Genomic DNA, 24,969 nt, shown 5'->3' with positions numbered 1-24,969 from the left:
GATTATAAGAGAAGGATGGGACAAATACTTGAAGATGTGAATCACTGGGAGACAGCCTCTGCAATCATGTGTATTGAAATAAATGAGCCAGAGTTCTTAAAGTCAAGCTGGATATAAACACACTCTGTTTGTCACTTATATAACAGAAAAGATGGGTCTTTGTTTTGGTTATTCTTCCATTTTGCTTCCCGTAAAGATGTGATTCACTTTAGGAATATGGAGGGACTGTCTGTTGCTTGTCCTCATTGAGTTTTAAATATAATCTGTCATAAACAGGTTTTTGGGTGGAGAGACTATTGTTATTTCAATAGATGACAGACCATTAAAAATAAAATGTAAAACAAAACTTTCCACAAAAAAGAATAGAATAAAGTTTGAGAATGTTTGTTTTACGAGCACCATTTTGGTCAGACGGTAGAGTGAAAATCTAGTCAACGAGTTCCACATGTTGTACATCAATGTGTCAAACAGATATGTACGTACGTGCAAGGATTCAAATGCACATGTATCTACAGTAAATACAATTGCACGCACACGCAGTCAAAAATGCCAGGGTACCATAGCTTGACAGTGACCACAATGTCCTGACTTCGTCGAGGGCCCTGAGTTTACCGTGTCTCCTAAACAGCATATGAAAACATAATGAACGGATGACAGGACTAACTACTCTGACATCCAAGCTGCTTCACCAGAGTTTTCATCCCCTGGCCTTTTCATTTAGCACCCATCACTTCCCATTATTGTGCAACTGAGAGACAATGACCACATCTGAGAGCTGAGGATGGAGCTACATGAAAGAGGCCGAGGGAGTTGAACCGACAGTCATGTGGTTGGCACTGTCACTGCACACACTCGGTCCGGTCGTCCGTCCGTCCCCGTCGCTCCTCCCTTTCCTTCTTTTCTGGAGGTTTTCACTTTGGTTTCTTCCAAGTAGATCATTATTCTATTCTCCCTTTGGCAAGCCCCGTCTGTGCCTTTCTAAAGCTTTCCTTCTACATTTAGCAGTCAAGTCTTTCATGAAGTGAAAGCATAATTATTTCACTATTTATGTCGCTATGTCAGGCCCTCTCTACCCCAACGCCTCCAACGTCTGGACACACACACACACACACACTGAGGCTGTCCTCCATCCCATTATGGCCCCGGAGTCCTGTCCGTCACCGAGGCCCCTGAGGTCGACACTAACTAACCACCATATAAATATTCAAACATATTCCGCTGTTTTGCCTCACAATCATCACTCTACATTTTCTCAACCCTCTCTAACTCAATCCATCCACCCGTCCAGAATGTTGCCTTGGAGTTAAACTGGGAGCGAGTGTAGGACAAAATCTTGTATGGTCCAATCAGGGAGAATGGCAAGATCCAAAATCCTAAACTTCTCTGGCCCACTGGAAGCGCCTCTGACTGACGGCATCATCTATAAATAAACAAACCGCATAATTAAGATATTTCTGAGGGGGTGAGGGTAAACAAATTAATCAATATATTTGAGAGAAAAGCACGGCCTTGGAACACTTCACATGTGCCTGTTTAAGTCGTCGTGTTTAGACGTGGAGAAAAAAGAGCTTGCAAACATTTCTGTTAATTATGTATTACAGCTGTCCTTCATAAACCTAATTACAGAGTGCTGAAAGGCAACAGGGGCAATTTGCATATGCGCATGAAAGACAAGACATATGCAAAATATGATTTTAATTAGCAGTCTTTGATAGCAAGGGGTACAAATCAAACTGGCATGTTGTGAGATTCTCACATCGCCCATTTTTTCTTTTTTACTGGATTTTTCTCAGAGTGGCACGAGTGCAAGATGGGCAATGCCCTGTGGATGCACCTGACACAGGCTGCGCACACACACACACACACACACACACACACACACACAAATAATACATTTACAATTAGCTATTCACCATATGATTATCCAATACACCCAAACTACTACTACTAAATTACAGGCAACACACACACACATACATATTCGAATTCAGACAAAAACAGACATCCACAAGTACCCTATCTTTCACAGTAATGCCTTGTGGAGGCACCTGGCACAGGCTGCACGCAAGCTCACGCACACTCTAAATGTTAAAGGGGCAAATCCATTTGTTTAAGGCAGTGTGTAATCAGCCCCCTGCCCTTGGTGTGTGTGCATCCTCTGCCATCCAGGTCAAGGCCTCAGCTTGTCGTCCTGCTGCCTTGGGCTGCATCATCAGCCCGAACCATCAGCCTTGATGGTTATTGTAACAAAGGGATACTTTAACATGCCATTCATCCATATCAATTCTCTTCCCCCCCATGAATTGAACTAATAAGGCTGTGCCTCTGCCCTCCAGGGAGGCTCATAATATCCATTGCAGATATGAAAAAAAAAGAAAGAAAGGAAGAAAGACGGAGACTCTGGTGTTTCACGTTCGACTTTCCCTTCAGACTAATCGGCGCGCCACAGCTCGTTAGGTCCGTGACGTGCCGGAGCTTTACCGATAAGCATGGGAGACACGGCTCAATTACCCACAGTTACAATCTTTCTCTCTCTCTTCCCTCCCGCTGCCTGATGATGAAGAGATAACATGTCAATATTTGATACAAACAACTTCATTTGCCTAATGGTGTTCCTGGATAGGCCCATCTACAGGTCCGGAAGGGATGGGAGATCTAAGAAAAGGCCTGGAGCAACACTCAGCTTAGACGCACCGTAGCCCAACACCCCTCAAATCACACACACCCGTTACCGAGAGCTGTGCACAAGGCATGCTGGGATAGAGCCAGGTCAGACATGACATACTTTGCAAACTTTGAGTTAAGTAACTTATTCAGCTGGTTTCTTCAGGTTTTGACATTTCACCTTGAAAGGTAAAAGACAACAAATGTACTGGTTGGACCCAGCGTGGGTAACTAAAGCTCGGACGCAATAGGTAATTTTACCCAGTACCCACAGGTAGAAAACCACCCATCACAAGGGTTGTTGATCCAGTAACCCAACAGTAATAACAAAACAATAAAATAACACCAACAATGAGTCACCCAATATCTGTGCTATATGAAGCCAGCGTAGGGCTGGGCAATATATTGATATTATATTGCTATCGATATGAGGCTAGATATCGTCTTAAATTTTGGATAACGTAATATCCTGATATGACACAAGTGTTGTCTTTTCCTGGTTTTAAAGGCTGCATTACAGTAGAGTGATGTCATTTTCTGAACTTACCAGACTGTTCTAGCTGTTCTATTATTTGCCTTTACCCACATAGTTATTATATCAACATAACTGATGATTATTTATCAAAAATCTCATTGTGTGAATATTTTGTGAAAGCACCAATTGTCAGCCCTACAATATCGCCACAATATCGATATCGGGGTATTTGGTCAAAAATATCGGGATATTTGATTTTCACCATATCGCCAAGCTCTAACCCAGCAATTTCTAGTCTGTGGCATCCGGTACAATTAAATTGAACAGATGTCCGACCATCCTGTTTTTCCCGAAAATTAGATTAAACCCACATTTTGATTAGTTATAGCCTAATAATGGGCAGTGGTGGCCTAAAGGTTAAAGACCGGAAGGTCGCAGGTTCAATCCCCAGACCGGCAGGATAAAATCTGGGTGGGGAAAGTGAAAGAGCAGTGCTTCTCCCTCCCTCATTACCACCACTGAGGTGCCCTTGAGCAAGGCCCTTAACCCCAGCTGCTTCAGTGGAACTGCTCAGTGGCCAGCAGATCAGACTGTGGTTGTACTGGGCAGCTTCCAGGTATGAATGTGTGACTGTGTGAATGTGACAGGTCATTGTTGCAAATGAGAATTTGTTCTCAATCGATTTACCTGGATAAATAAAGGTTTAAAAAAATGTTTTATGGCTGTTGTAGTTTTCTTTTAAGCTGTGTACAATAGTGCCATGAATTGATAAGCAACTACGCATAGCGGCGACGCTAGTTTTGACTTTCAGTTTTGACTTTCACGTCAACCGTTTCTATGCCCACCCCTAACTCCCCTGTCCCGAATTTCACCTAGGTCACCCTAGGTACTAGAACAGCATTCCTGGGAAATTTGAACTCTTGTCACCAAGCAATGTGAACCTGTGTGGTAGGAAACACTTCACCCTGGCAGTGATGGAAAACAACCTCTGGTTTAATATCAAATAGGCACTACTGTCAATGTCTCTTATTCACAAAAGATCCAGTCTATGGACACAATTACACATCTGTATGTCTGTGACTGTTCATTTTCCGTCTGTCAATTCACTTCTAAACATTTAATGCATTGTTATACATTGTGTTCTTCTTGTGATCTCCACACTGGGGAAATGGAGTGCATTATGAAAAACAACTTATTTTCTCCAAGACACTACAATGAACGACAAGAAGACAAAATTAGAAAAGAAGAAGGTGGATAAAGCTAGTGCCCATATTTCAGATGTTTTAAACAGCTGTGTTGTCCTAACTATGGCTGTCGCGGACAAAAGTTAGCAAACAGCTTTGAAAACGATTGAACATCCAGTTTGCTGCCTGCTGCGCGCCGCCACAACGTGAACGCAACATAGGAAAAGCTATGAGCTGAAAAATTAGGTTGAAATCGAACAAACTGCTGTATTGTAATTGGTTAAAAGGTAACTGAAAAGCCATTACGAGAGCTACCAGATGTAGGGAGCGCTCAACCCTCACCGTGCAAAGCCGCAGAAACCTGGGGAAGAAGAGGGATTCCATGTGGGAAAGATGAAAGGGGAGGAAGGGATGAGCTCTGAAGTTATGGGACTATGCTTCAGCTCTTTTTGAGGAGAAGCACACACATACACACACTCTTTAGTGGTCCGCTGGGCCCCAAAGAAATGAGTGTGTGCGGGCTCATCCAGCCTCCTGTGCCAGTCCTAATGATGGCCTCCACCTGCTGCTTTAATGTCACAGCTGGAGCGCCCTCCATCCCTCACTGACTCTGACTGCCATCAGCAGCAGGTAGCTCCCCTCTGCACACTCCTCCCTCCATCTCCTCTGCCATCTCAGCTTCCTTCATCTCTCCTCACTTCCATCTTCTGTTTCTCCTACCAGTTATCTCAATATTACCTCCTCCGTCCCATCCATCTCTCTGCTACACTTCTGCCCACACTTCTTATTGTCTTGCAGCAACTACATCGTTTAGCATACCGCCCCAGTCCTGTCCATATTTTCACCCAATTCTTCCCTTTCTGTCTATTTATCATCTTCGTCCTTTTTTAATTGAACCCAACTTGCATGCAGGGTAAGTTAAGGAGCACCAGGATTTATGGGAAATGTGGTCTTAATTTAGAGACATGTGCAAGAACAGTGCCACTGGTGTGACAGTCAGTCACTCCAAAAGGCATCGCAACTAATTTGACAATAATGTATTGACAGAAGAAATGTCATACAAACATTAGCACATTTAATGTCTAGGGATGAAGCACCCACAATCTATATTTTACCACTGAAGGGAGACCCATAGCATAAAAAAAATAACTTTTCTCAATGTCACAACTAATTTACTCTTCTGGGTAAACATAATGTGATTCTTCCTTGTTTATTTTTTTATAAACCCATCCTGGAGAAGCGGAAAACCTGCAGGTAAGTTGACAAGTCTAATCTGAGAAGCTTTGACAGGCAGGTGAACTGACAGAAGAACAGAAACCAACACTTGGCTGACAGCAACCCTGCAGCGCTGAGACAGCTGCCGACATGTCAGAGAGACGGATAAACAGACAGGAACAAGAAGTCGAAAGATAAGATATTTATTGACAGACAGAGCGGCTGCTTTCCTGACAGACAGACAGACAGACAGACAGACAGACAGGAAGACATCAGGAATAAGGACTGAGGAAGGAGGGATTCTGCTGAGTTCACAAGCTGAGTTTAGTGGATGTTCTACAAGCGGGCCTATGGCAGTAGATGGGGTGAACTAAATGTGGTGTCAAATTTGCAAATGTGGAGATAGATGGTGATGGAATGATGAAGAAAGAAAAAGCCACAGGAGAGAAAGAAGGGAAATGAAGACATATGAAAAACCATGATGGAGTATCCAGATAAGCTGGAGTGAATATGAACCGGGGAGAGGAGCAGAGGCAAATGCAGTTTGTGGCGCTGTCGCTTTGTTTGAGGAAGGCAAGAGGGGACTTCGCATCAATATGGCTTGGGCTTCTAAGAGATCCGCTTATGGAAACAACACATCATGTAACAGATATTGGGCAGAAAAATAAATAAATAAAACATCTGAATTGATTTTGTTGGGGTTTTTTTTTTTGTATGCCTGCGCCAGAGCAAAGCAAGCACTTGATCTATTCTAAGATGATCTTGATCAAAATAAAAGAGAGGCAAAGTGTTTCTCTGACGACTGATCAACGTCAAGCCTCTCAATGAAACAGACACCTCTCACTTATGATGCCGCCGCTTGTGCGTGCGCGCCCGTGTCTGCGTGTGTGTCCTCTAGTCTTAGAGGAGGTACATAAAAAGCTCACTTTGCCTCTCCAAAGGGGTTTTTTGGATCATCTGCTGAGGCAGGTGATGGGGCTTGACGGATTGATTGAGGCGAAGTTCTCATCGACAGTGGCAGCGCCCCATAGAGTTCCCAGCTCCAGTGCACACTGTTCCATTAAAGGATCATTTAGAGGGAGAGCAAGTTCCACCTGCACTTATGCAGAGCACACCCTAATGTGAGATGAAACCGACATTTTCAAGCTACGGGAAAGGGAGGGGAGGAGAGAGAAAAAAAATAAAAAATAAATTATAATAATGAAAAATAAAAAATCAGTCCCTTCCCAACAGCACATTTCCATCTTCAAGAGAACGGCGATTGATGAAGTAATCTATTATTGATATCATCATCGTTATGCGCCGATGGCAGTTTCAGTGTTAACGGTGCCCCCAGCTCTGAGCGTCATAGCACTGTTTGCATATTATGCTACTCAGCATCATTATATTTTCTAATTAACTGCTTTAATTTGGGATTTAAATCCTAAGTGAGGGGAGAAACTTGAAAACGCTGAACAAGAGAGAATAACACTGTATTTGGTGTCAAGATGAAAGGAGAGGTGTAGAAAGAACAAGGGACAGACAGTTACACAAGTGGCTATAGTCCTTTTCCAAATAGACGTGTATTGGGTGCCATATTGTGCGGAATCGGCACAAATACGATTAACCTTTATGGATTAAAAAAAAAAAAAAAAGAAGAAAACTCTGACTGAAGACTGAACATGTCCTGAGAAACATTTGAAATGAAATACATGTAACGTTCTAAACTGCTGCTGTGTTATGGGGAGGTGAAAAAGTCTCATTTTACACAACAAAACAACATGAACCAAAAATGCTGCTTGTTAAAGGCCGTTAGCTTCACTTGCTAATGCATCTCTCTCCTTCCTTCCCTTCCTCTCTGCAGTGCAGTTAAAGATATGAAAAATATGTGCTTCTTTTTCTCCCCCTCTCTTCCACCGCGCCGTGTTAAATCATTAAAGAGAAGTCCTGCTCATTATCTCTCTAAACAAAACTTCTCTTAAACCAAATAAATCACCGTTGCGCAGCGCAGCTAACAGCCGTGAAGGGATAAATTACAAAGCGCCTCACTGGCAGCGCTGGTATTTTAAAAAGCTTGCTGCACAATTTCTATGATGTGCAGTAATTTGTAATGCAGGTTTCCTTATGTTTATAAGGTCTCTTCAGGTGTGTGTGTGTGTGTGTGTGTGTGTGTGTGTGTGTGTGTGTGTGTGCGTGCGTGCGTGCGTGCTGGGAGAAGAGGTGAAGGGTGGGGAGTGAGAAATAAAAAAGAGCCTATTTGTGTTCTTTGTACTTTCAATATTATTAAGTTTGGTCTAAATCTGCTATGCTAAATCTAGCAACAAGCTAAATTATTTTACATCCCTGGATATATTTTTATAAAGTTGATAATATAACTAAGACAGAAAAGCATGACCATTGCCAGTAGGGTTTGTTCTCATGGGCGTCAGTTTGGTTTGAAATGTGCTGGGGACAGAGACGCATTCATTTTCTTCTCTTTTGCGCAGGTCATGTTTTGAAAGACGCTGTCGTGTAGCTTACTAATGAATAAAAACGTGGTTTAATGTACGTAAACAATGATCAATAATTACCAAATTTCTCTCTCATATTGCTCCTCATAACCACTGAAAACTGTCAAAAAAATCTAACCCAAACTCCAATAATTATGGACATTATCTGACATTAAGTGTTTCTGCTTGACATTTCCAGCAGGACAGCAGAGCGGCTGTGGGTTGACTCCCCACGGTTCTCATGGGGTTTATAAGTCATAACGTGAAAAAGCTTAACGTGGTTTAATGTACCTAAACAACGATCAATCATCACCACATTTCTGGTTCGATTTTTTAACAGTTTTCAGTGGTTATGAGGAGCAATATGAGAGAGAAATTTGGTAATCATTGATCATCACAAGCTAGCTTTTTCCTCACCATAGGCGCCAATGAAGAAGACAACGCTAATGTGAGATAACTTCTATAATCGTTGGATTTTTGTTTAGTTCTTTTGACAGGCGTAAGTGTTCATTACAAGATATGGCCATGAGAAATTTGGTGATGATTGATCGTTGTTTAGGTACATTAAACCACGTTAAGCTTTTTTTCACGTTAAGCAGAATGTCCCGACAGACAGGCAGTGTTGTGAACAGAGAAGCGTGCAGCCAGCGCAGCAACAGAGCGGCTGTGTGTGTGTGTCTGCTCTGTGGGGATAGAGATTGTTGTGGATTTTTTGGCATCTGTCGCTCAATAATTATATGTGTTATGGACTTTTTTTAAACTAAAGAAGCTCGAGGTTTTCAAAAAAAGTGGTGGGTACAAAATGAATCATGACGAAATCTGGTAGGTACGCGTTTCCACCGAAATCGACGCCTATGTTTGTTCTGAAAGCCTGGATTGTTTGCATTGAAGGTCAAATCTTCATGCGGCATGAAAATGCCACCAATAGCTAGCATTTTGTAATTTTTTTTTTTTTTTTGGGGGGGGGGGGGGCTTTTCCCTTTATTGTATAGAGACAGTGGATAGACATGAAAGGGGGAGAGAGATGGGGGATGACACGCAGCAAAGGGCAGCAGGTCGGATTCGAACCCGCGCCGCTGCAGGACTCAGCCAACATGGGGCGAACTCTCTTATTGGGTGAGTTAGAGGCCGCCCCACCAATAGCTAGCATTTTGTGTTGACATTAAATAGCATCAAATTTAAACCTTTTATGTATTAAAAAAATCAGTTACTGCCAGTGTTCTTGGCAGGTTGGAGACATTTTTGAAACAACTCTGAGTCCATCACAGGATGCAGCTAAAGGACATATTGATATCATTCATTTAGAGAGAAGAGAGGTTTGCTTTCATTTCAAGATTTACGCACCAAAGCTGTTGCACTGAATCCTTCCTCGCTGCCCTGATGTGACTTCTTTGAAGGAGTAGCGAGAATAAAAACTGCCTGTGGTCAGAGAGGTTGCTACGCTGTATCAGAGGTAGACAACACTGCTGATGCTAGCATTATATTTTTAATCAGCCAGTCAAACTGATATATTGTAACCAGTTTTTTCCAGCTGACCGCGGCGCCATTATAACAGGAAACCACAGCAGCAGGGCCTCATCTCCTGTTAAAGAGTCTAATTGAGGGGAAAGACACCAGCCAGCACTCTCACCTCCGTCCCCACCTCTGCACCCTCTGTGTTCCTTCAGGGACCAGGAGCTGTGATGAGCCCCCCCGACCTCTCTCCGTCCCCCAGTGGGCAGATTAAACTGCGGATAACAGGGCTGCACTTGGGTCCGTTTACAACAGCAAGCCTCCCCTGTGCCTCCTGGGGATAAAAACCAACAGTATCTCCGAGATACGCCCCCTCCGCCCCCCATCCCCAACCCCACCACCACCACCACCCCCCCACCCACATAAAAAGCCCAAACATGATTTATTCAGTCTGTTTACTGTACACTGTATTTGCCTGTCCTCTGAGAACAAATTAAATGTATGAAAAAGAGGCAGTGAAGAAAGAAAGAGGAAGAAAGAATGAGGGAAGAAAAGAAAGAGAGAGAGAGCTATCAATATAAATAATTAAATCCCGGAAATAAAAAAAAATTTAAAAAAACCCACAAAGGTCTAGAGGCGTGGAGTGTCTTTAATTTGCACAGGAGATCTGATAACAGGCTTTGCTCAGTCAGGACACACGCTACACTGTGGAAGTGACAAAGACGCGTGACACAGATCTATTCTAAATGATAACTTATAAAATCAAACATATGTCCAAAACCAAAAACTACGGCTCTTAAAAAATGAGGTAGAAAAAGCAGGTTTATGGGAAATCAAAGAACACCAGGTCAGCGTGTTCAACCCTGAGCGATCGGGAGATGCTAAGAATGAGGAGCGAGAAGGGGAAGAGAGGGAAAATTGAAAAGAAACAAACAAAGAAGACAGCCTCTAATTTCGACCGCTGTTGTTTTGGTGAGTGGTCTCGCACATTAAAAAGAACTGAAGCAACATGACAAGCGAGAGTTGTATTTCTCTCGCTATAGTTTTGCTAAAGCAGATAATCCATAAAACATAAGGCATAAGGCCTCTGTATTGACGTTTTTCCTCAGCCAGCTGAGTGAAGGGCGTAGCTGGGATGTCAGACCTGTCTGTCGGCCAGCTACCACTCTCATTATCCCCGCGCCTGTGTGAAGGCCAGCTAAGGTTACACTCCAGAGGAGCAAAATAAACCGCTATGGTACTAATCTAATATTCAGCCATGCTATCAAAGAATGACTTATTAGGCTCAAAGAACAATAACTGTTGATGGAGATGGAAAATTGTACAAAGAGGAAGTTCACACTCTCTGGGTATGGAAAGTTGAACTGCAAATGTGACACCTGACATCTTCTCTGGTTGATGATATTGAAAAGTACTTTCTCTCACCTCGGAGTACGGTTCGAAATATCTCCTCAGAGGTGAAGTGATGTGTCAGCTGTCTGAAGTAAAAAACATTTTTTTTTTTTTAAATGGACTTTCTGGAGATTGAGTCAGAGTACAGCTTAGGAATTTATACAATGCACCATTCAAGTGTTATTATAGATGCTGTTGCCTGCTACTCAATGCTAGAGAACTTCTACACCTCTCAGAAAGTACACACACACACACACACACACACACACACACACAAAGGATGTCTTTGTTAGGCTATGGCTGCCGTTGTCTTGACACCCACCATCTGCCGCCCCAGCAACAGAGAAGAGTGAAGAGAAGACTTTCTTTCTGGAAACTCGCCCTCCACCCCGCAAACCCCACCCCACACCCTGCGAGGTTTTACTCAAACAAGTGCTGGCCTCCCTCCCACCGCTGACACTCTCTTGGTGCTCTACAGGTTGAATCACGGCTCAATAAACAGCCAATTTCTACCTTTTCTAATGCCTTATTTAAGTCCTTGCTGAAATGAATAAAGTGGTAAACAGACACTAATGATTTACAGTGCGAGACATCCAAACATTCCTTCTTTTTTTCCCCAAGAGCAAAGAAAACCTGAAAAGAGAAAATTTGAAGATCTCATTCACTTAAGCCTCGTCTTATTGAAGTGTGTGTGCGTGCGGGGTCCTTCCTCAGTCCCATTCTACAGACAAGAGATGTATCACAGAGAGCAAGCACTCAAAAGTAAATAAATAAGTAAATAAAGTGTGCTATGCAGATGAGGGTGACGAAGCCTCCATCTCGGCCTATTCTGCAATGCACTGGCCATTCATCACCTGCACATGCAAAGCACCAGCTCCGGTCCTTAGCATATTCGCATATTCTAATGAAGGCTTGCATGCAAATGAGGACGACCTTTTCCTTTTGGCTTTCCCTTTTTTTTTTTTTTTCCGTTACAACTGTACATTAACAGGAGGGGAGTGGAGAGTAGTGGCTGTAATGGCTATTAGAGCGACAGGCTGAGTACGTGACGTAGTGATCTAAACTCGGGGACGCTGTAATTAGGCTAATCTATTACCAGACGGCGGCTGTCAAAGATCTTTATAGCAAAGGACGGACTTGTCAGATACTTTATTTATTAAAACTGGCTGTGGATTTTTGTCAACTGGCGGTCAGTTAGAGCCACAGAAAAATGTTCCCGCACAGTGACATGGGATCAGACATGTATAACAGATCCAACACAGGCACCCATGGGACCTTAGCGCTGCCCCTGGACCTTTGAGGTGCTACAGAATGTGAAGGCTAATATTTGCTGTGGGTGTCTAGCCTTGTGTCATACCAACAGACTGATATTAGCTTTAACCTGAATATTAAATATTGTCCAAAAAGGCTAAAAGTAATGCACCTTTTTAAACAATTAGTGATTGACAGAAGAATTGAATTACTGCACTGGTTGAAAACCTTTAACCTGAGCAGTTGCATAGTTATAAATATTATAATAAAGACGTGTCAATCTGAGGTCTGTCAGTGTCACCGTAAGCTTTTAAATCCCATATTTTAACATCTAGCTGTCTGTCTTTGCATCCGACTCCCCGAGCCTGGCCTCTCCTCTCTCTTTCTGTCACCAGAGACCAGTGGAGGGGAGGGCAGACCAGCCGTCACCAGCCTCTCCTCTCCTGTCCACCAGGCAGGGTCCGGCGCTGTCGGCGGGGAGGCGGGAGAAAGTTATGCCTCCTTACTGTGACTTTGAACTTTCTCAGATGAGGCATAAATATTGAAATATTGAAATGAAAGATGCGGCGGGCGCAGAGGGGATGGGAGGGAGGTGGAAGAGGAGGAGGGCGGAGGGAGGGAGCGAGGGAAAAGGGAGAGAGGATAGACGGATTGGGGGGGTAGAAGAGACAGGAGGCCCACTGAGAGAAGAGACAAGGCCCTCACCCCTCTGCCAGGCTGCATTCTAGCAGGCCGACAGTTATGGATAGGAAACATTACTGCTGCTGGTAATTAAAGCAAAAACTAATACTGTCTCTTGGATGAGGGGGTTTCATAGTGAGCATCCATTTGTCACTGCTGCACACTCGCCAAGGCCAGATTAAATCACACACATATTTAGTCCTGCTGTGCACAGAGGCTCTATCCATCTATCTATCTATCTATCCATCTATCCATCTATCCATCCATCTATCAGTGGCAAAACATAAAGATATTGAATATTTACTGTAAACACTATTGCCAGCTTTAATCTAAAACTGGTGTCAGTTTTCAAACACACGCATGCACGTGCACACACACACACACACACACGTAGGTCAGCTCCTACTAAAGACTCCTCAGTGAGGCAGTAAGTGACTGAGTGACTGACTGTAGAGTGGCAGTGAAAAGGCCACTGGCTAGGGGGGGTGTAGTGGAGTGGTGGGCAAAGACGAGGACAGGGGGAGGAGGAGGGGATGCCATGTCACCAGACGGAGGGGATCGGTGACACTGAGCGTGTCACAGGGTGACGGCTGCACTCTGCTAGGACCAGCAGCCCCTCCAGCGCTGTCAGAGGAACCAGCAGCTCCAGATACTGACACTAGCAGCCATACTGACAGGCCAAACATGACTCGTCTCCGCTCTCGCCACAGACGAGGCCTGACGGGGGGGGATTAGAATGGGGGGGGGGGGGGGGCAGAGCAAATGAATACAAACGGAATGTGTGTCCCCTGAACAGAACACGCCACTGTGTGGGCCAGAAGAAGATTCAGTGAGGATGTCAAAGGTGCAAATGCAGTCAAACAAAGATTGTAATTGCACTCAAAGTGGATTGGTTGAAATTATGTCAGCCAGTTTACACTGAATAGAGACCAATCAATAGTTACCTTCTTATTTTATAATGAGTGGAAAAAGTTTACAATGGTGACATGGCTTGAAAAGATTTTTTTTAAAGAAAAGTGCTCCCTTACTTTTCTTTGTTTATCAAAACCACGTTGTTGTTCAAATATGAAAAAAGTCAACTTTTAGCTTTACACCACGTTTCATGTTTCTCTCCTTTTGAAAGGAAGGAACAAAGAAAGAAGAAGAGGAGGATGAACACATCAGGAAATGCAAAAACACACATGGCGTGGTAATACTATTTAGATTATGTAGAATCCGGACCAAGTTACCATTGAAACACTTAAATAGCGGCCATGATAGACAATTCAATGTTGCCCTACTTTAGGCGCATCACACTAAAGAAGACCATGGAAGTTAAACCTGATGTTACAGGGACAGCATAGCTTAGATTACGTCAGACTCTCCTAGCACAATGTTGTCCTATCCTTACTTCTTATGATTTCACATCTAAGTTGACCTCATGAGGTTTTATAATACGGGAGGAGTTGTTAGGAAGGAAAACCTTTTTTTTTATTTTAGTTTGGATCCAGCAAGAGACACAGCATGGGGGGAAGGTGGGAGAAAGGAATGAAGACAATGACAAGATATGGATGGAAATATGGTGATTTGAGGGGAAAAACATGGAGGGGGAGGGTGGTAATGCCAAAAGGGGAGAGGGCAGAAAACAGAAAGGAGAGAGAAAGAGGGAGGAGATGTAGAGGACTCGGAGAGAGAGAGGCAGCGCAGCGGCGAGACTGATCGCTGTTGATCTTCACGATAAGCGCTCCCGACAACTTGTGACCAAAGTGGCGTTTCGACACTAATCGGCCGCGAAGGCTGACCTGCAGCGAGGCAGCGAAGTTCAGATCACATAGGGCCGGCGCTGCAGCTCAGACGAGATGGACCCAGACAGGAGACATCCAGGCATCAAAACTCCCTGAGAAATTGCGACATGGCTTCAGTGCACTGTGAGAAGAACATAAGAGGAGAAAAAAAAAGCAGGCAGTGATACTCGGTGCTCTTGGCAGTCGAGGCAGACTTATCTGGCTTAAGATGAAAAGCGAAGGACAGAGGCAAAGGAGAGTGGAGTGAGGGAGTCAAGGGAAATGTGTAGGGGAGGGGGGGATGGAAAAATATGAGCAGAGTAAAAAAAAAAAAACAGAAAGATCAATTTTATTGACAATTATCTGTGAGCTGGACTGAGCTGAATTGGAGGCTAACCTTGAACTGTGTGTGTTCAACCTCTGCAAGACATAAAAGGGGTGCGTGTGTGTGTGTGTGTGTGTGTGTGTGTGTGTGTGTGTGTGTGTGTGTGTGTGCAAACTATACCAACAGGTCTGAATACTTTCATGAGCAATGAGTTAACAGGTCAAAGGTATAATAAATGAGTAAAACTGTGCTACATGTGCAAATCTTTCTGTGCTATTCTACTGGGCCCATTTTTGTCGAAACAGTCCCAACTTCAAAACACTGAAAGAAACAAGACTTTCTTTACTTAAAGGTGCTGTAGGTAGGATTGGGAAGATCCAGAACTTAGCCAAAAAATTTTAACATCGACAACTTCTCAGTCCCTCCCCCCCTTTCTGCTTAAGCCCAAGACGGTCTCCTAAGCCCTTCCCCCCACAAGGGAGAATGAATGCGCATGCATGAGCAGTGACTGACACGCAGTTAGACCCCCCCCCCTGGCCCTGATTGTTGCATCTGAACAGGGAGCTGTGGATTTTTGCAAATCTCACTACAGGCTGTAGGTGGTGCCAGAGGAGCCGGATGTAGTTCTACTGGAACATAGGGTCAGTTTCAGCAAATATGACAGAAAGTTAGTTTTATAAGGCTTACCTACTGCACCTTTAAAGTAGAAATATTTAGTTTATATTTATTCCCACTAGTTGTTCTTATGGTTCCTTTTTACTAAACTTGGACTGGCTCTCATTTTAGTCAAAGAAAGATGGCGCCTGTGTTTGGCTATGCGTCGGTCACCTCTCTGCTCTCTCATACATTTGTAATCTTCCTTGTGATTTTCCTTGTGTCAACCCTATCAACTACCAGTTATGTCTCCGCAATCATACAGTATGATCGGGCCGCGTTGCTGAGCTGAGTTTTTCCCTCCAAAACTGGAATGCCACGCGTCATCGCCGGAATACCTGTTGCTTACCCGGCACCGCGGCAGGAGAAGGAAGCGGGGATTCAGGGCTGGGGTCCAAGTTTGGAGGAGAAAGTGGCGATCCCGTGGATTTTCATCTGTGCCGAACGGATCCAGAGCTCCTGGGAGTGAGCGGTGCCTGAGGCCGGTTCCGGTCTGCGAGTCAGATCGGGACGCGGTCTGTGCGTCATCGCCTGTGTGGAACACCTCCGACCGGATCTTCCCCACCCGGCCTGTTTGCCACCGTGCGCCCCGCCAGCGTGTCCTGTGCCCGGTTACCTGTCGGACGGATCATGTCATCCAGCATGTCCCAGGCCAGCCCTTGTCACGCACACGCTCTGCTAGGATTGCACTTCTCAATGCGCGCTCCATTGCGAGCAAGGCTTTTACCCTGAACGACCATTTCGCTAATGAGAACTTGGACTTTCTGTTCATTACGGAGACGTGGCAGCGGGAGAACGAGCACTTTCATCTTAAAGAACTATGCCCCCCGGACTGCTTTGTGTTTGGGACTCCTCGGCTCGCGTGCCGTGGAGGCGGACTTGCGCTGGTCTTTCGGGATTCTTTCTGCTGCAGTTTGATGGACACCGCTTCGTTCAACTCCTCTGAGCTGCAGATGTGTAAGATTGGGAAAATACACCCCTTTTACTGTGTTTTAGTTTACCGACCTCCTGGTCCAGTACGTATATTTCTTGATGATTTCTCTGAGTTTTTAACGTCTATCATCAAACTAGATCGCGTTTTAGTCCTTGGGGACTTTAATCTGCATATTGACGATCCCTCTTGTTCGACTGCAGCTGAACTGTTAACTATTATGGATTCTTTCAATTTTGTACAGCATGTTTCTGGCCCCACGCATAAAAAAGGCCACACGTTAGATTTGGTTTTCTCTTGTGGCCTAAACATTGATAAACTGAGTGTTGAAGAACTTCAAATTAGTGACCATTGTTGTATTTCTTTTAATTTGTCACTTACATGATGCCTACTGTCTGTAATGTTGCAACACAAAAACGCATCATCACGCGCCGTCTGTGTTGTTTTTCCGACAACGGCAGCTGCACACTGTCCCGGTGTTGGAATCCTCTACAGTGAAATACATTCACACTCTACACCGTTTAGCGTTAGCTGTCAGCATTTTAACCGTGTTTAATCCAGCTACTAGCTAACGGTAGGCTAACGTTACTTGCTGTCAAGTGTAGTGTTAACTAGCGTCACGTGCAGCGATGCATCTGTTGCCTGTAACGTCAGTTTCGGAGCATCAGGGAGAAGCGCAGGCATTTCAGTGGCACCGAAATCCGCGTTGATATTCGGTCCAGTAGAAACCGGTTGTTTTAGGCAACGGTGCCATTTTAGCACCGGTTTTCGGTACCCAACCCTATGTTTAACACAAACGCAAAATTATAGGAAGATCCAACGTATCCATCATCTGTTGGCAAACTGATCTGACGGCCACATCAGAGCACTTTGTGACATTGACTGTATCCATATAATAAAGTAAATGAAAAAGACGGTGACAATATCAAAGAACTAGAAACTCAAGAATTACTACTTTAAAAGCTATAGTGCATATAGTTCCTGTCTCCCCCATGAGGAATGCTAAGTAATAACAACAATTCTGTGAGTGATACAAGCCTTCTGTGATTGCGCTTCACCCCCACCCCTCCCCCACGCAGTTGCTAGTAGCCAAGGACTGGGAGGATTAAAAAAATATAATGACTCTTCAGAATAGGCAATTATCTTTAATCAAGTTTCTGTGCGCGAAAGTCGCCGGACGCCCGAATCTTCTGAACGTAGCCATACTGAGAAATACAGAGAGTGGAGCTGACTGTCTTAATAAGCTTTGTATCAACTCATTTGGCAATGGCTTGAATGTAACGGACGTTCATTATTATAAAAGTTACGCACTAAAGCTTTAACTATTTGTAGGAATTGTTTAACTGTTTTGTCCAAGTCCCTTAGGATTGACTCATCTCCCACTAAAACACTGTCAATAATCTGCTAATTAAATTAAAGTCAAGGCTTAAATTTACCAGAAAATGTTCCATACTTTCTGTCACATGGCAGCCTTTAAACAAAACAGATCCCCAGTCATATTCCACCTTCTTAGATAAATATTTTCACTTTCACTCAGAGCAGGTCGTCTTCTGTTGCCAAGGCGCTGCCGCAACGACAGTAATGGGGAACACGCGGTTTATTCAGTCGTTAATGACTACTGTCTCCAACTTAAGGCACCACATGCAAAAATGTGTCCATTGTGTAAAAATACATTGGATCTAATCAGATCTGGCACCATAAATCATCGGTGGCTGTGTTCCTTTAGGACAATTTACCGCAAGTAAACATAAGCTAGGTGAGGAGTGGGGGTGGTGGACTGGAGATTGTATGTGCAAGACAGAGTGTATCCACATGTGAGTGTCAATATTTCATAGCAGCAGTAGAAGTGTGTGCATGTTTCCAGAGAGGAGAATATAGCTCTGCCTATATTTTATATATGAAACAGTAGTTGTATCAAATGTTCCACAAAGGTTGAGGAGATATCGAGTATGTTTTTGATTGATGAACAGATCACAATTGAACAGGAAACACAAATCTAACCGGAGTTGCCCTTTCACCAAAGAGCAAAGACGAACCTAAATATGGCTCTACGGCTCTTCTGAGTCTGATAATACGCCAATAGGTTCAATAATGGCAGCTAAGTTCAACCTAACCGCCAGCACACAAGTGAGGCTGTCAGTATGAGTATTTGTCTCACACACACACAGGTTAAATCGGAGAGAGAAGCAGGGATTCTAGAAATATTCCCTTATTGATCTGTTGTGGGAAGATGCTATCTCTTTACATAAGGAGCAGACCACTGGAGCCAACACACACACACACACACACACACACGATGAGTGTATGGTCTCATCTACAAAAACACAAACGAGCAGGATACATATGTACGCGCACAAAACAAACCCACCCACAGACCCCACACACACACACACACACACACACACACATGGCATAAATGTCTTAAGAAGTAAAGCTTACCGAGTACAAATACAGCCATATCAAGACAAAAATACCATACAGCGCAATTACTAACCGGCCAAAACACTGTTTACTTATTTATTGATGAAGTTAATTGCTCGTTAAAATTGCACATGAATTCTTTTGCACAAACTGCATAACATTTCATGTTCCGTCTAAAGGAGGAAACTTTGGGGTAAATGGAAAGCAAAAAATAAAAAAAAGGGAAAAGAAAATCACACTCCACTCTTCACTAAACACATGTACAAATCTTGAATTCTTCACCACAACAAATTGCTTATATTTATGCTGCACTGCTTGAAAATTAGTTATTTTAGAAAGGACTGGGAAAGTAGTTTTATTTATTTTTTTTATTTTTTTGCCAATACACCAAAAGGACTGTCGGGGAGACATGCAACATAGTGCACGCTATTAGTTTCGACTGCTCGAGCTTCCCATTCCTGTACGTACAGTGTACCGCAAATAGGACCATCACTTTTCATTACCTGCTGTTTCCAGCAGAGCTTCACTCTATCATTGCCATGGCATGCTAATGTAAAGCAGGCTACTGTCATGTAAATTAAACTGTTGGTTTTGTTTGCCTTCCCTCCTTCGGCTGATTGTCAGAGCGACTTGCCAGGAGCAGCAGGTGGGTTTGTTTGTTTGTTTGTTTGTTTGTTTGTGTAGGAGTGCACCAGTGTACCGGGTTGGCTGTTTGTGTGCCGCGGCTGCTGCTTTATGCGCACAGGCTCTGGCTGCACAGCAACAAGTAAGCTTGCGAATGTGTGTGTCACTGTGTGTGTGTGTGTGTGTGTGTGTGTGTGTGTGTGTGTGTGTGTGTGTGTGTGTGTGAGCAAGTTAGGGAATCTGAAACACAGAAATGACAGACCGCACACAGAAACCTCCCAGTCACCCAGATGCGCTCCTGACCCTAAGCTCAGCCACTGAAATGCAAAGTCGGATTCCTACTTGATGCTCTTCCCCCCAGCGCAGGTACAACCAACTGTCACAAACAATGGGGGAATATGCATACCGTGGGCTAGGGTTTGCTACAACATGCTCTCAATGTAAATCATATTTCACAGGTTTCCAAGAGACAAGCCAGTCAGCCAACAAGTCAGCCACCCAGCCCAGCACTCTGCTGTCTCTGCAAGGCTACTGCCACTAGGTAATTGTCAGTGCATGTATTAAAAAACTAAAACTGAAAAACAAGCGACCCTGTTTACACCGCTGCCTTAAAATATGGAAACGTGTGTCCCCTGTTCACTTGTAGACACAGTATAATATCAGAGAAAAATAAGAAGCCCTCATGATTCCTCATTATCAAACAAATGACAAGGACTCCCGTCTCTAATTAGACAGAAGGGAAGTGTAGACTGACATCCCTTAACAAGACCAACAATTCCTCAACATCTGCAAGGAGTGTGGTAGGAAGCTACAGTTTCCCTTGCAAAACGGAGCAGGGCAGCAGCTTTGAAACTCGTTCTGCTTAGCTGAAAGAGCAATGTGTTAACTACAGGGATTTTTACACAGTTGGATCACAGAAGTTATTTTAAAGCATGGAAGGATTTGTCATTTTGAAGAAAATATAGGGAGTGCACTGGGTCAAGAAACTTGGTGTTGGTGAAGTGCAAAATCCGGTGCTCTTCAAGGTTAGGGCAAGTAGTTGAGTGAGAATAAAAAAAACTGAAAAGACTGTCCAGCTTACTTTTAATGGGAGTCCATGGTATACTAGGTTGGCAGTCTAAAAATCATTCGAGACACTGTGATAGTAAGTTAAAAATCCTTTATCAATACATGGTTAACCAACGTGTTTTGACTCAAAGATTCCTCATCAGGGTATGATTTCTCATTTTGTTTGGTCATATTGAGAGCACAGCAGTTGGACCAAGACCTTGATAAGAGGGAGGTTTTCCACTAGTTTTTCAAAGCAACTCTTCACGTGGACTAAGACTGTGATACTGTGAGCTGTGGCTCAAAGGGTAAGCTATGACTTCTATTCCCAGTAAAAAAATACTGATCCACAGCCATACTGCTTAAGAAAATGACTGCACCTACATGGCTTTTCATGATAGAATTTAAGGGAAATAATTGATTTCAGCTAATTAAATGTCGCTAAACTGATGCCTAAAGGCAAAAGCCAGTTTTTTTTATTACTATGAACTCTAAGCTAAATGTCTTCGAACATCAAATTGTTTCCTAAATAACTGTTCAAGTTTGGATGGTTAACAAGTTCGTTAACTATTCCAATAATCGGCCATTAATCATCTATGTGGCTTCATTTCACTGTTCCACCTGGTAAGTGCAAACATTGATTGAACAAGGCATTCAAAGTTTTGTTTTTTTTTTCAGTTCTTTAAATTGAGCCCCAAAGCTTAAATATTAAATAAATAAATAGACATAAAAAATAAATTACCATATGAAAAGTAGAGTTAAATATGTAACTTAACCAATACATTGTAAAATAATTTATTAGATTAAAATGCAACAAATGGACGGATGTTATTTTATCATTCTTAATTCATAATAAGTGGCTTTTGATGGAGTTTATTTTGATTTCATTATAGAAATTCTTTATTTGATAAGCCTGTTGATGACTGTAGTGTTTCACCAATCCCTCGCCTTTCAGCCAATTACATGCTAGCTGCCTTCCAGCAGGCTCATCAACTGCTACCAGATTAGCTTCTGTTAGCTAAAACAAAAATGCCAAAGTAATCCTGAATCAATCAACTAGCTGCAGCAGTAAACACACACAGCAAACACTTTATTACTATGCGTTAGGGATGTCAGTTTTTACCCATTAACCCAAAACTACCCAGTTAATGTTAAAGAAAAAAGGCAAAATGACAACATACGTAGCTGTGATGTAGCTTTTCGTTTGTGAAAGCTGTCAAGCAGTCGCTGGTCAGAGCTGCAGGGTTTCCACCTGCGTATTGCAAGCCCGGTCCCCGCCGGGTCTAATCATCAGGAAATCTTACATTCTAGAGTCATTGGGAAAATGTCATGAAATAAAAACTGACTTTTGAAAGTGACTTTTAAAATTAAAAAAAGTCTTGTGAAATAAAAATGAACTTCAACAAAAATACAAGATAGGAAACTAGTTGCTAAAAAGGTCAATGCAAGGTAAGAGTATTCTCATTTACACAAAACAATGGAATCCATGTAAATCCAAATAGCTGCTGAAGAACACTCGCGGGTTTTAAGCACATTCAACAGTTATGCCTTGTCTGAACAGCTTTATGAGAGTGGCTGAAAACAATCAAAAGACAGATATGTTTAGAAAAAAAATCCATGAAAAAAGAAAACGTCTTCCATTTCTACTTCAAGTAATGGTAACTCATGGTCTCACACACACACACACACACACACACACACACACACAAACAGCAGTCACAGCCTCTGCCAGACATGTCCACCAACAACAGGCCCCGTCTGTCAGAGAACATTATCCGTCATACCTTACAGTATCCCTCTGTTTGGCTTTCTTAGTCCCCAAAACAAAACAACAGAAAGCTATAGCAACGTCAATGTGATCCCGTGACAGATCTGAAGCAACACAGAACTTAAAGTAAATTAGCCCTGCGTGATGAGTCGACCACGTCCGTCACTGTGAATCGCTCAGCTCTCCTCTAAATCAAAGCAGATGCCATCAGAGCAGGCACAGTGAAAGGGACACTTCATACTACCATGATAAAAACAAGAGAGCTTTTTATGTGAACAGAAAAATCTGGCTTATTTTTAAGATGAGCAATCCAAATTGTTGTTGAGTGAATTACATCCTGACAGCAGCTGTGAGACTGAAATTAACTTTCCACATGTAATGTCATGTAATGTAACCAGAACCTGATGACCCACCCTTTTGAGTTTTTTAGAAAAGAGTGTGTACTCAAAACGTGAGGACACAAATACCTTGTTTACATTATAGTAAAGATGTATCGAGTTGATGGTACTTTTAGACCTGATCTGAAAAACGTGAAAAACTCAATTCTGAACGTATAATACAATATTTATTTGATGCTGGAGATTGTTTGACTTATGATGACAACTGACTAAGGTCATAGCTTAGCCACCCTTCTCTGTGTTTATTGAATGTAACTCAGAGTGATGTACATTCACTGTGTGTTTGTGCAAGTCACATTTTAATTTCAAATCCAGTTGCATAGAAGCCCTACCATCCAAGAAACACAGCTAAAAACACTTAGAAAATTCTTGACAAAATGCAGCAACAAAAATCCACATGTAGCCCATGTCTATGTCAATGAAGACACAATGTCTCTGCTAGTCATGACTAGAGAAAGAAAAAAGGCAAAGAATAAACATTTGGTAATCATGGCTGCAGACGTACTTTTGTTGAAATTCAAGACAAACCGATTCAAGAGAGAATTAAGTTCTCCATGAAAACATGAAAAATGAGAGGCCCAGTTTGAAAGAAAAAAAAGAACATAAATGGTAAGTAATGTGTCATGACAATCAGGTTAGCGGGAATTCATTTCAAAATAAAATTCTTTCATTTATTTTTATTTTGGGAAAAGGGAGATTCAGGGCTCTCACAGCACCTTGGAATGTTCATCGGGGGGGGCGTTAGTAAGTGTTGCACTGCAGATCTCCACCCAGTCAGGGAAAGAAATATAAAATTAGTAAATAAATAAATAAAATGTCTTGTCTTGTGCGCGTGTGTGTCCCAGGGCTACTGCTTCCTGCTGGTGTTAACCAGAGGGTAACTTGGAGCCTTTGATCTGGAAGTTTCCACTGACCAAGGGCTCCTTCTGTCACCCTGCCCGGTTATGCTAATGCCTGGCTGGGTCTCCCTCACCATGGGCCGGCCTTAATGACTCTCAGGATGGAGGGGGCCAGCCAAAGTGACTCTCCTTGGTGGGTATCTTGTTAAATTAAAGACTCCGGTGCCACCAAGGGAATGGTTTGCCCGCCTCTGTACTACTGTCTGCAGCAGGAAAGTCAAGATAAACAACTTCACTGAACAAACAACAGCGGGAACTCGAGGTGGGTTATCTGATACAAACAGGCAAATGAATATGCAAAAACAATGGTTTCAATAGCAGAAAACAAACATATGTTTATTAGTTTGCAAAGCATAGAAGTTAGACTGTACAAACTGAATATTTTAATAAATCAGGAAGCAGGTATGCGAGTCTAAGTTATACAGTATGTGGGGTTTGATAGGTCAGTAACAATAAAAGCCTCTTCCTCCCTCCTCCATCTCTCTTATTCTAATCTCAAGCTAATCTTTTCTCATTCTTACCTCCCCAAACCGACTCATATTTCACCGCCCGTATCTTTACATTTTCTATTATCCACTGCTGAAAAATGTGACCAATGGAGGCACTGTTTTGAAATAAAATATGAATCATCTTAGATAAAGATATGGTGTGGTTATTATTTATTTATTTTGTGTTTTTTTTCTTCTTCTTTTTTCCAGTTAGCCATCGCTGGCCTGTGTTTACCCTCCTCTTCCTTCTCTGTATGAAATAAGTTATTCTTCCCCCAACTCGCTGACATTTCTGTCAGCGGTGCAACTAATTTTTCTACATTTTTCCTGCAAAAACAAGGTTGCTTATAAAAAACGAAGCAAGGTCTGCTGACCAGCTAGTGGTGTCTGATCAGATTGGGACACCCAGAATGTAATACAGTACTCCCATGCACGCACGCACGCACACGCACACAGTTCTTGTATCTACAACTCTGCCAGATATATATAATAAAGAGAGAAATAGGAAATATGAAGCCTTCAGCCATAGTGCAGCAGCATTACATATGAGGGGAGATCCCATCGGTCCGGCTCTGTATTTAGTATTTCTCGTGAGTAATCTCTTGTCATTTTATCACAAGAAATGAAATAATGGGGCAATCCTCTAATGAAAAATGAGGCAGTTGCTGTGGCACAGGAGAGACCGAGAGACAAAGAGGAGAGAAGAGGGTTCTGGATTTAAGGCTTGCAAGGATAACAAACGCCTCTATCCTACACGGGGGAAAAAACAACCACGTGCATAATCTTAATGAGGCTAACTTAAAAGTGAAACTGGCATAAGTGATAAAAACAGTAATGTTTTTAGATTAAAAAAAAAATCTATGAGCAAA

General features: G+C 42.8%; 1 protein-coding gene across 2 annotated transcripts in view; it reads right to left on the bottom strand.

Annotated features, from left to right (window-relative positions):
• The window catches only part of znf407 (zinc finger protein 407), a 155,316-nt gene that overhangs the window by 85,590 nt on the left and 44,757 nt on the right, over positions 1-24,969 (bottom strand). The gene's annotated exons all lie outside the window — the stretch shown is intronic.

This window comes from Sander lucioperca, chromosome 10 (genome assembly GCF_008315115.2).
Source record: "Sander lucioperca isolate FBNREF2018 chromosome 10, SLUC_FBN_1.2, whole genome shotgun sequence".
In the NCBI taxonomy this organism is placed as follows: Eukaryota; Metazoa; Chordata; class Actinopteri; order Perciformes; family Percidae; genus Sander; species Sander lucioperca.
This window is presented reverse-complemented; position numbering and strand designations above follow the sequence as displayed.